General features: G+C 41.6%; 2 long non-coding RNA genes across 2 annotated transcripts; both read right to left on the reverse strand.

Moving 5' to 3' along the window:
• Positions 1–618: 618 nt before the first annotated feature.
• On the reverse strand, positions 619–2,439 carry LOC126037338 (uncharacterized). The gene is made up of 3 exons (XR_007505626.1): positions 2,338–2,439; positions 1,889–1,998; positions 619–704 (listed from the first exon to the last, which is right to left on the reverse strand). It is a non-coding gene; the product is annotated as an uncharacterized LOC126037338 (long non-coding RNA).
• Positions 2,440–5,758: 3,319 nt separating this feature from the next.
• LOC126037336 (uncharacterized) lies at positions 5,759–6,973 on the reverse strand. The gene is made up of 4 exons (XR_007505624.1): positions 6,924–6,973; positions 6,151–6,290; positions 5,936–6,008; positions 5,759–5,850 (listed from the first exon to the last, which is right to left on the reverse strand). It is a non-coding gene; the product is annotated as an uncharacterized LOC126037336 (long non-coding RNA).
• Positions 6,974–11,119: the final 4,146 nt, after the last annotated feature.

Here is an 11,119-nt window from a genome sequence, read left to right on the forward strand (position 1 = left end):
TTACCTACATGGAAAACACTCCGGCTTCAAGTTACACACTAACCCAAGGAGATCTACATTCAAGACCAAATAATTCCTCCGGTATCCACTTCTCCTTTCTTCCGACATGTCTTCATGGATATTAAATTCATTTTTTCAAGGATTTCTTTAACCTGCCTCCCCCCACGTGCCCAAAGGAGATGACAGCTTTCTTCCTGAAGCCATTAGAGCCCTCCACGTGCTTATGAACAACACAGATTCAACCAAGAAATCCCAGACCTCATTCCCATCGCGAGTCAATTAAAAAGCAGCTTCTTCACAGCTTTAAGGTTATGGTGCTAACCTTTCTCTCTCGGCTGGAGAGGTGTCCACTTTAGCAATCTTATGTGATGAAGAGGAATTTTCCGGTGTTCTGGAGCCCGTGTCTCTGGAACTGTCCAAACAGCTTCCATCTGAAGAAGTCCTTTTGCGCTGAAGCCCACCAGCATTTTGACTAGTACCTGGCATGCTTTGCTGAAACAACAACATCAAAATAATGAAGTCTTCAAGTAATTATTAAAGGAAAAAAAAAATATTGCCAGAAGAGCCCAATTTTTAATATACCTTCTTTCTTTTCGGTAAGGTTTCTGCAGGCAAAAAATGGTGGAGGTGCTTTCTCTTCACATGAGCTGCCTCAATCTTCATACCTTCCTTTAGCACATTGAGGTGGTTAGCCTGGCTGTAAACTAACAGGAAATTTAGTGTTGTAGCTCAGTGGGAATGTTTGCATTGGGTATTTGTCAAAGTTGTTGACATGATTTACATTTGCCACAACATTCAAACACAGTGCCACTGGATGTAACGTACAGGACAAGCATCGGTTCGGGTAACAGTGCAAGTCTGAGGAAGTCACCCCACCTGGCCTGAAACTCAGACAAGCGTTTTGATGCCTTTTTTCTGTGCTTGTCTCATATCCCAAAGCATGAGCTAAAAAGAAGGTCCGCTTTTACTGCATTTACTCATGTTGTCTGAGCAACACAACACACAGCTCATGCTGGTACCATGGAGAAATGTTTGTTTGCACTGATGAAGAGTTTAAAGGAGTCCACTGCTTAGAACTTTTTGTCCAAACACACTCGTCACTTCCGAAGAGTAACCCTATTTCCTTAGTTTGTCGTTACGATAGCAAGGCATAAGCCTCACAGCACACGTGCACTTCTGAAAGGCACAAGAGCAGTCAGCTTGGGAAGAAGTAAACAGACTTTGGAACCAAAGACCTGTACTTTCAAATGACTGCTCACCCCCAAGCCCCTTTATTTTAGCATTATCTAACAACGCTTGCGATATGACTTTATTTCTGCATCTATCAAAAGGAATAAAAGAAGATGAACACGGAGCTTGACGTGCAAGACTGCATGTCATTACAATGTGACCACTCACTGCCTTTCAAAGTTCTGGGATGGTATCGTACAGAAACTGTTATTTTGGAAACAATACTGTCAGCAGGCATTCACAACTTCTTTTAGAGCCTGATACAGTTAATTCCCACTTCCAAAGTTCAGTAACTGACAACTGCTTTTGACAAGTGTAGCTACACCCAGTAAACGGGCATCTCTCTCCTGGCTTCACATCTGACTGTCCACTTCAGGAATCGCAGTTCCTTTCTGATCATTCACTATGATCTGCAGAACTGTTATTTCACATATGGGATATGGTACATAGGGCTGTAGTACACACTTCTGTTTCAAGGTGGACTTACATTGCCAAAGTGTCAAAATAGTATGTTTCTAAGGCTAATCTTCTACGTGTCACGCTCTACAGAAATAGCTAATAGCTAATACCAGAAGGAAGCACAATTCACTTTGTGAAGCAACTTGCACTAGAATTAAAAATTGAAACCCTACGAGACTAGAGCAAAATAGAGGCTTACCTGTATCCTTGAATGACTGTATAACACACGTTAAATCAACGTTAACACTTTCTGCATTCTCCGCTTTCCTAAACACGATTCCAAGAAACCACATTGACACATATCCACTCCTAAAAAGACAGAGTCACAAATCTATCATTTATGCACAGATGCCAGTTATTCGGGTGCTAGTATCTACTCTCAAGAAGGGATTAAGCAAAACAGTTTAGTTGTACGCAGCAGCTAAAGATTGGAGTCAGCCCATACTCAAGTTCTCCGAGAACTCCTCCCTCAAGTTCTCCCTTCTTTAAAAAGATCCTACATGCTCAGAACCTTGCCCGCCAGACCTCGTACCTACAAAACAGTAACTACGTAACTGAACATCTCTCACAGGTAAGCTGAGGTGAAGGAATATAAACGAGGTACAATACATGGGCCAAACTCTAGTTCAGAAAAGTAATGAAACTCACTGTTTACAAAGTTCTCGGCTGCCAGGGAAAGACTGTGGCTTTACATGTGCAATAGATATAAATTCATTCCTCTCCAAGTTTCCAACCAGCACACGAATTTTAGATTCCACAAGGCCAATCCTGATAAGAACAAGAGACATTTACTCGTTTTTGACTGTATCCAGCACAGTAGTTATCTGCCTTCTTATAATACAATGCTAATACCAAAAATGCTAACCAGTCAGTAAGTAAGTAGTAAGTTTCATTCAGCTCAGCAGATACTAGATATTTATATCACACACACTGGAGTTGGAGATGTTTTCAGGGACATTGGAGCTTCAAAGTTTCCAAAGACAGAGGCAGTAAGTAAGTTTAACTTGTACTCTTAACAGGTCAGACACAACACTTCAACATATAACCTATGATGAAAATGTCAACAAGAAGCAGATTCCCAGCACCTCTGGCTGCATTTTGAAGTGCAGCAAAGCTCCTTTTTACCCCAAAGATCAAGGAGAACAACCGTTTAGAAAAGGCTCAAGCACAACTCTTCCATTACACCTGAGTAAAGATGCTATTCTTCTTGCAGACTGATCTGTGAAAAGAGTTTACCCTCTTCCAGCCAAACTGAAAAATATCGTTCCTTTAATAAACAAACGATCCAGTCAACACAGTCTCATCAGAGACTTACCCAAGAAATGTATCATGACCACCAAGGCTATTCTTTTAAATGAAGTACTGGCATTTTACCCTTCTACCTAAAACACTGATACCCTTGAAAGCAGTCAGAACTCTGTACGTTCTTCACAAGTATCTTATGTTGATGAACAACAGAGATGTGCCATCTATTCCCAAATCCATTCAAGAGTTGGTGAACTAAACTTGTTCTTATAGCAAACGGAAGCAAGTTTGTCTTCTGCTTTTCATTTTCCCAGATGCAAAACTAAGCCCCGTTTGCTGCCATTTCTGTCACTGCAAAAACGTCAGCTTTTACTGCAGCCAGAACTTTCCTCATCTTTATTGTGAGATACAATAAGCCTTCTCCACTTAAAACATCTCACATTAAAAACTATTTGGCTCTAAGCCCTCTGCCCAGAACTCCTTGTTGTATACCTAACTGCGACTGACATCAAGCTGTAGCTGACACGATTTTTAAGTGAACACATTAACAAGTTCAGGTAAGAGGTACTACCTACTAGAGCTGTTTTTAAACAGGAAATAAGGTGTCTTTCAGAGGTAGCTCAAGAATTCAATCATTTGCCTTAGACCACAAGCCGAACCCTGAAGTATAACCAAGGTGCCCTCAGAACAGGGGTCTGGTACACACAGCTATTTTCCTTGCTTACTTGAGCAAGGCAGGCAAAGCACTCGTTTCTTCAGAAAAAGAACACCACACACATTACAGTACCTTAATTCCTCACCGTTTCCCCTTATTTCAAGACTCACAGTTAGTCACCCCATTCACACAGGTTCAACAAGTTATTACTGGCATGTCTCCCTTGAGACAGTGACAAATACCACGTCAGCAGCAGTCATTTTCTCTAACCACAGTTGAAGTGGTTCTCACATTACCTTTCACAAAGTAGATCAGCACTCCTGCAATTTACCTATCCACTACCAAGCATGCCGAGATGATCATTTCCAGCACTAAACACAAGATGCCTGAGCACACTACTAGATTAAAACGTAGTAAACACTATTTATCAGCATTCAGGTACTCTGTGCAGACGGTCAGGTTTCACCCCGATTAAACAGCCTTGTTTCACTTCACTGGAGAAAAGTAGGCTCTGGAACAGGCGGACTACATTACCAGAGCAACTTAGCATTGAGTGCAATCTAGTCCTAAATCAAATATTGCATCCAGTAAAAAAGCTATGAAACCAAGCCTTCTAAGGCTCTACAACAGTCGTCTTCAAAGTGTCGGAGGGGGATGTACCCCAGGGGGTGCACAAGACAATCCACTGGGTCCGGGAAGAAAAGATTAGAACTTCAGTAATGTGTACGTAACTTGTAAAGAAGTAGACATAGACCGCAACTATGTGTTCAAAAATTACTTTTTTTTTTTTTTGTTTTGCTCACAGGAGTGCACAAAAGTTTGGAGACCACTGCTCTATAAGTCAGTAAAAGATCAAGCTCTCCAGTGTCCACTACACATCTGATGACATCAAGTAATCCCCATTTACTTCAGTCTCTGCAACAAGGAACATCTTCCTAACTGAAGTAGCCTTGGGTAAGTAGTCTCCTTAGACTCCTAAGGAGTCTGCTTCTCCAGATGGCACAGAGCATACGCACGCTAACCCTCTTTGTTCCTTCTCATCATGACTTAGGTCTTTAGCTTAACTTCTTAAACAGCAAGATAACTTACGCTAACTGCCCTTCACAAGAAAGCTTTTAATTTTGCTGAGGAACTGTCTACTTACCTCCCTACTGTATTCCATGCCGAGCTGCACAGTCAAATACTTTAGTTTTGTGAACTGTATTAACCAAATGAAGCGCAACACTGAATTGAGCGTCAATGATGTATTGAACCCACACTCAAAGCAAGACTTACCACTCTAAGTGATGCTCTTTAGTAGAGGCACTAGCAGTCAGCACAATATAATGTCTAGAAGAAAAGAAAAAGTAACATTCTAGCTCAGGACTTGATATTCCTTCAAATGAAACCAAAACTGCCTTAAATGTATAGAAAATGACTTCCAGACAAGACACATTATATCCTGCAGGCAGCACAATATTAACTGAAGAAAAACTGATTACATCCTTCAGAATCGTGTTCTGCTGCATTCTAAGTATCAGAGCTGGTATTTTTGTTAATAAAAACAGTGTCAGTGGCAAAACACAAACAGTTTTTCTATCTTCCCTATACTTATCCTTACCAAAATTCCTATGACTACCTCCAGCTTCTGAAAAACAAACATATCAATGCCATCTTGTATTTCGACTGCAAGCTAAAAGTCACTATGCTAACCAGTACGGCAATCATTTCAAGTTCAGGTAACAGATTTCATACATACTTGTATTTCTGAAAAAAGTCCAGTGGTTCAAAGAGCTTTGACCAGTCTGATTTTCCTTGGAGAATCTCATTCGTAACTGCAAGACCTACAATTAAGGTTGAAAACCTTACTACCATTTTGTTTTTAAGACTAGCAGAGCGTGATAGAAACTGTACAAGAGAAAGGTTTTGAACAGTAATTGACAGATCAAAAAGCAGGAATTCCCTTGACACAATACACGCCTACTACAACAGTTCATTGTAAAACTGCTCCCTTGTTGCCTGCAACAGGTAGACTTCCCAGAGAACTCTTCTGCCTAAAAGGGCACAACACCGCACGGAATATAACCAAGTCAGGTAATGTGGTTTCATATTGCAAGAATGACACCTTTTAAGCAGTTAATAAGCATGGAAAGAACTTTACCATGTCTGAACTCCTCCACCATTACCGCTCGCGTTGATGTAGATACGTTGTATGTAGAGTTCTGCTGCGGATAGGCTGGGGTGATGATAGGCATTACGTGGTATCGGTCTGATGGGTTCACCTGTGATGTTAAAACAATTGTGCTCAGCACCAGCAGCTTAGCTTAGAAGAAAGGTTCAAGGCTTCCAAATTCCATGTCTACATACCCTGGGGTCCCATACTGCTAAGTTAAGATTGCTCTCTTCCTGTTGTTTCAGCAATACAGGTCTTGGCCACTCCCTAAACAAGAAAAGCCAGGCACTGACTCTGCCATGTAATTCAGGGTAGGACTGAATGGTGTTGGTCTAAATCTTATATAAAGAACCACCTCAGAAAGTGTTACTGCTTTACGCAAATCAAAATAGTCATCAATAGCTCTTACCATTCTGAAAAAAACCAAGAAGAACTTGTTCACCAGAGTAGAAGCCAAAGCGTTTGGATAGAGTTGACACGTTCTCGCTACTAGCACAGCACAGGAAACCCCACCAAGAAATCCCAGCACGTTGGAGTAAATGCCACGTCCTACAATGCAGACATTGTCGTTGCCCTGTAGTCTTCCCAAGCCCAAGTATAGTCCTTCAAATTTACAGCACCACCTTCACAATCTATAGAATACCTATCACCCTTCAGCCTCCAAGTCAGTTATTTTTGCAGTGCAACGAGGCCAAAACTGTTGGTCCTTACAGCGATGCGAAAAAGAATCGTTACCACACCACTTCCCAAAATACCGCTACTCTGAAATTTGCCTGCACTGCTACAGCTACTGCTTCGCTCCAACTTCCCTTGAGAAGAAGGTTCTGCCATTCTTCTAGCACTTGCTCTAGTCACATGCGCAAACGCTATTTTCTTATTCCTTATCTATCAAGCTTTTATACTTCACTGGGCGTTTTTTATCCTTTCTAGTCAGGTTCCTGGTAAGCAATGCAGCACCTTGTCTTGTAGGCACTCCCCTCATCTCCCCGCTCCACCCCCATTAAAAAAACACACAGAATCTACCCCACAGACAGTCCTTGAATCTAAACTAAAACACAGGTTTTGAACTAAAACCTGATATTTAAACAGCTATCCAAAGATGAAGGACTTCTAGTGCCATTGTTTTTTCAGCACGAGGTGCCTCTGGAAAGTTTAAAGATCACAAACAATCACATTACTCACGTTTTGCCCATAGTTTAATTGCACGGAGCGTGAGCCGGAAGTTCTCTTTATTTGGCACTAGGTGCAGGATTTCGTCAGTAACTCTGCAGCCTGTAAGAAAAAACAGTTGAAGTACAGCACTTCCTGGTAACAGGTACGAGTCAGTTCTGTGCTGTACTGGATCAATAGCTTACAGTTTCTCCTGCAAGTCTATGAAAACAAGTTTGCATTACTTGCTTTGTATTACCTTAAAAATCAGAGGTTACACATAACCTTACAGGCACATAACATAACAAATTAGAGGTTACACATTCCGTATCACCTCAGGTAACTGGTACCCTCAACAGCTTTTTCATACTTTAGACTACAGCCAACAATTGTCAATAAGGCCCTTCGACAGGATTCCGAAAGCTAGGTTTCTTTCGACAGCCAGGAACAATTAAACCAGTCAGTGTTAAACAGTGAGCAACTTCGGCTTCAGGTATTTTAAATATCCTTTTTTTTTTAATGAACTACCACACAATCTTCTCTATCAAGTGCTCTACCTATTCACCTGAAGCAGTTTCTGTAGCAAACTGGAACACCACACCCCCCCCAATCGAAGAAACATGAAACACAGGTCTATCTAAACACACAACTTGAAACAGCTGAATTTAAGCCCACTCGCCACCTCCTCAGATCTCAAGTATACAGGGGATCAGTTTCTGCATCCTGTACAGAAACTTGGGGTGTGTAACGTGCATTCCATACCAACTTTAGTAACATTTTCTTGTTAAAGATGTGCAAATATGCTTACCATTTAAGCTCCATATACATCTTATATCCAGGCTTCTGAGACACGAGTTGTCTCTGAGATCAAGATTATCAGCAACAATTGGCACAGACAGTCTTGCAAACACGAGATCAATCTTAAGAGGGAAAAAGTGCCAACCGTTAGAATGCCCCGCAGTTTGCAAAGAGCACACTGGTGGGGGACAGTTACTCAAGTCTAAAAAGAGTGGTTAACATCTGTATTTAGAATTATGTGACTATAGATACATCTCCCAAGAGATTCATTTGCCAGAAGATTCAATACAATTTCTAGAAGTTCCCAATTTTATTCACAAAGCCTTCACTGCATCACCCCTTTCTTTTTAAGCTAGGGAAAGGAAGAGGGCATTTTAAGTTGGAAAAGATTACTCTAGACTTAGAGTTTCAATTAAAAGGGAACTTAAAATTATTCACAGAATTAAGACTTAAGTTCAGTCACCTCAACTATACTTCAGCAAAGGAGAGAGCATTTCCTTTATGCAGTAAGCCCTTTTGATCCTGAAGTATCTGCTTTTTAGTACAGTCTGAGGCAAGAAGATTATCCTGTGAAAGTCTGTACCAGATGAAGGCCACAAAAAGGTCACTGAATAAATCTCTTTGTGATAGTGATACCAAGCAGTAACTTGCTTAGGGACTACAGCAGGCAGGTCTTGATTCATTGTATAGGATGTATTCAAGATAGCTGGATTCCTGCAGCTGACAGACCCAGGCGGGAGTCAAATGAGTACTTTCACTTTCCATTTTCCAGATTGTTTGTCCCATGACCACTTCATTTTGGATGTGCAGCAAAACATTTAGTCTGCTCACACGATTCGTACAGTGAACTACACTGTACACATCCCTCTGTAGATACCTAGCTTGGCAGAGCTAAGAAGACTGAGCAAGGACACCGCCTCTGCTCCCACTCTGCATGATCCTAGGGATAAATGCTATTCAAGCAGGCTACCCTGGTCTACAGCACAGGCCTAGAAAAAGATGTCCCTGATGCTCCCATGCCTGCTAGGCTCCCTAGGGGCTTATTTTCCTATAAGCTCCCATTCTACTGCAATGTCTTCTCCTGGGATACTTTGCGGTCCAAAATAGCACAGTCACAGCTCCCTGGAAAAGTTATCCTATTCCAAAGCAAGAAAAAATTTACTCACTTAAAAAAAAACCAAAAAATGCTTACCTCAACGCCATCAAACTCAAACTTGACAACTGGTACATATGCATCTTCAACTGCCTGGAAAGGAGAGGATAACTGTGTAAGAAAACATGGTTTGCTACTTTAATGTTTCTCCTGAACTACGATCAAATGCAGAATTTACACTGCTAACTACTCAGTATAAAGACTGAGTTGCTTCCAAACCAGAAGAATTGTTCATAAGCTGCAAGCGGTATAGCACTAAGACGGTATAATACTAGCTTTAACAAGTTATTTAGCCAAGAGATCCGGAGGCTGATCACGTATTGTAATGAACAAACAGTGCACAATGAGCCAGCAGTATCAGAGGTTGTAAGGTACTTACCTTGGTGGTGAGGAAGAAAAGCAAGAGATTTCTGTAGCTATCTTACTCCTGGTTAACATCCAGAGAAATCGAGAACATTCTGTCCGCGTTTGCAGCGCGCACTAGCCTCCTGTATTTTTATTTTCTACCATGCCTGAGATGCTATCAGCTACCTTATGGGACAGTTTTCAATTTTGTAGCCCACTCGTCAGAACTGTGCCACAGCCCACTGACCCTGTCTTCGGTCACCTAAACAAAGGCTCATTAGCTATGCACGTGAAGCCTTTCAAAATGTCTGCACAAGGAAGACCAGCCTGAGAGAAACACTTCTCAGGAGTTCGGTTCTATATGCAAAGTACACAGCATATGCACCGGAGGGTCATTTTACAAGGCAGTTTTGTACATTCACAGCACAGCTCCTATTGACTTTATGCAAAGCTGACTGTGCATCTCTTCTACAAAGTCTCGGGCTGAGTAGCCAGAGAAGAACAGGACCAGAGAAGAATGAATTCGAGGTCCTAAAGTACACCCAAGGAACACCATGGCAAAGGTACTGACAGAAACCTTTCCACATCACATTCAACTCCCTTAGCTCTCAGGCTGCCCCTTCCTCTACCTGCATGCAGTTACTTTCTTGCCAAGCCCCTTACTACAGCTAGGATGAACGCAAGGCTCCTAGGCACAACCTTGCTTTTTGATACTATAGCCCACTCATTCCCAAACCATGGGTAGGGGAGAAGTGAACCACAGAGATTCGGATCGGACATACAGTCACTGGGGAAGGGAACCAAAAGCTTGACTTCCACGCTTTCATGCTGCGTAGACAGCATTTTAGAAGGGGCTCAGAAACAAGGCCCTTTTTCATTTTGGTTTGTAAGACAATCACTACCAATAGGAGTCTTTAACAGGAATATTCTTATTGTCGGAGTTGCACAATCTATCAAGGAGAGAGCTTGCTTACTCTTAGGTTTTTTATTTCCTCCTGACGTTTCAGTTTTTCAAAGAACGACTGAAAGAAATCCGATCTTTCTACATGTCTAGGAGCAACACAAGCCACGTCTATGTCAGCACCTGCAAAGAGATGCCATTTGTTCTGTTACTGTTGGAAGACACTTTCAAACATTACAACTATGACCAGACACCAAAAGTTTACCTTTAGTGTGTACTCCAAGCCTGTAAGAACCAAACGTAAATATTTTGCCACCAACATTTGCTACTACTGAAGGGGGAAGATTCTGTGGGTAGAAGAGAAAGAGTTTTCTGGAGAACAGAAGATACACGTTGACCTACGTGCAAGTTTAACTAGCATAGAAGTTACTTAGAAAGACTACAGCAGCCTCCATAAACAATGTCTTCTCCCTCCCATACTGAGCTGTTAGTCTAATAGACTGATTCTGTTTTTCTGAAGGGAGTGCTGGCAACTCACAAACAACAACAACAACAAAAAAGGTGAGTACTGTAGCAGTCGCTTCATCAGTTTAAACAAAGACCTATTATCAGTCTTCCCTGCAGCAGACCCACATAAATGAACACCATCTAAGAGCCATACCAAAGGCAAGTCTAGAGTAATAATTTCAAACTAGATTGAGTGCTGTAGGCTGTCTGGGGCAAGTTTACTGCCCTGTTACCATCTGTCTCCCCCCACAATGTCTTGTTTCAGCTTTGTTAACCGCTACAAGTCAACTGACAGAGCCACTTCGCAAACTTATTCAGTGCCCCAAGGACTTGAAGGTCTTCGTCTAAAGGATCTTTTATACATTATTTCAATGGCTTTTACTACAGATCTCCTTGATACTTAAGAAGGAAGTTAAACGTTGAACTTTAGCATAAATCCTAGTAGTATCGCCTTTGAAAGAAACAAAAAGGCTTCAGCTGTTTTGATAAGAACCTATCAAAAAACCTTACCTGGCTCTCACCAAG

This window comes from Accipiter gentilis, unplaced genomic scaffold (assembly GCF_929443795.1).
Source record: "Accipiter gentilis unplaced genomic scaffold, bAccGen1.1, whole genome shotgun sequence".
Classification (NCBI taxonomy): Eukaryota; Metazoa; Chordata; class Aves; order Accipitriformes; family Accipitridae; genus Astur; species Astur gentilis.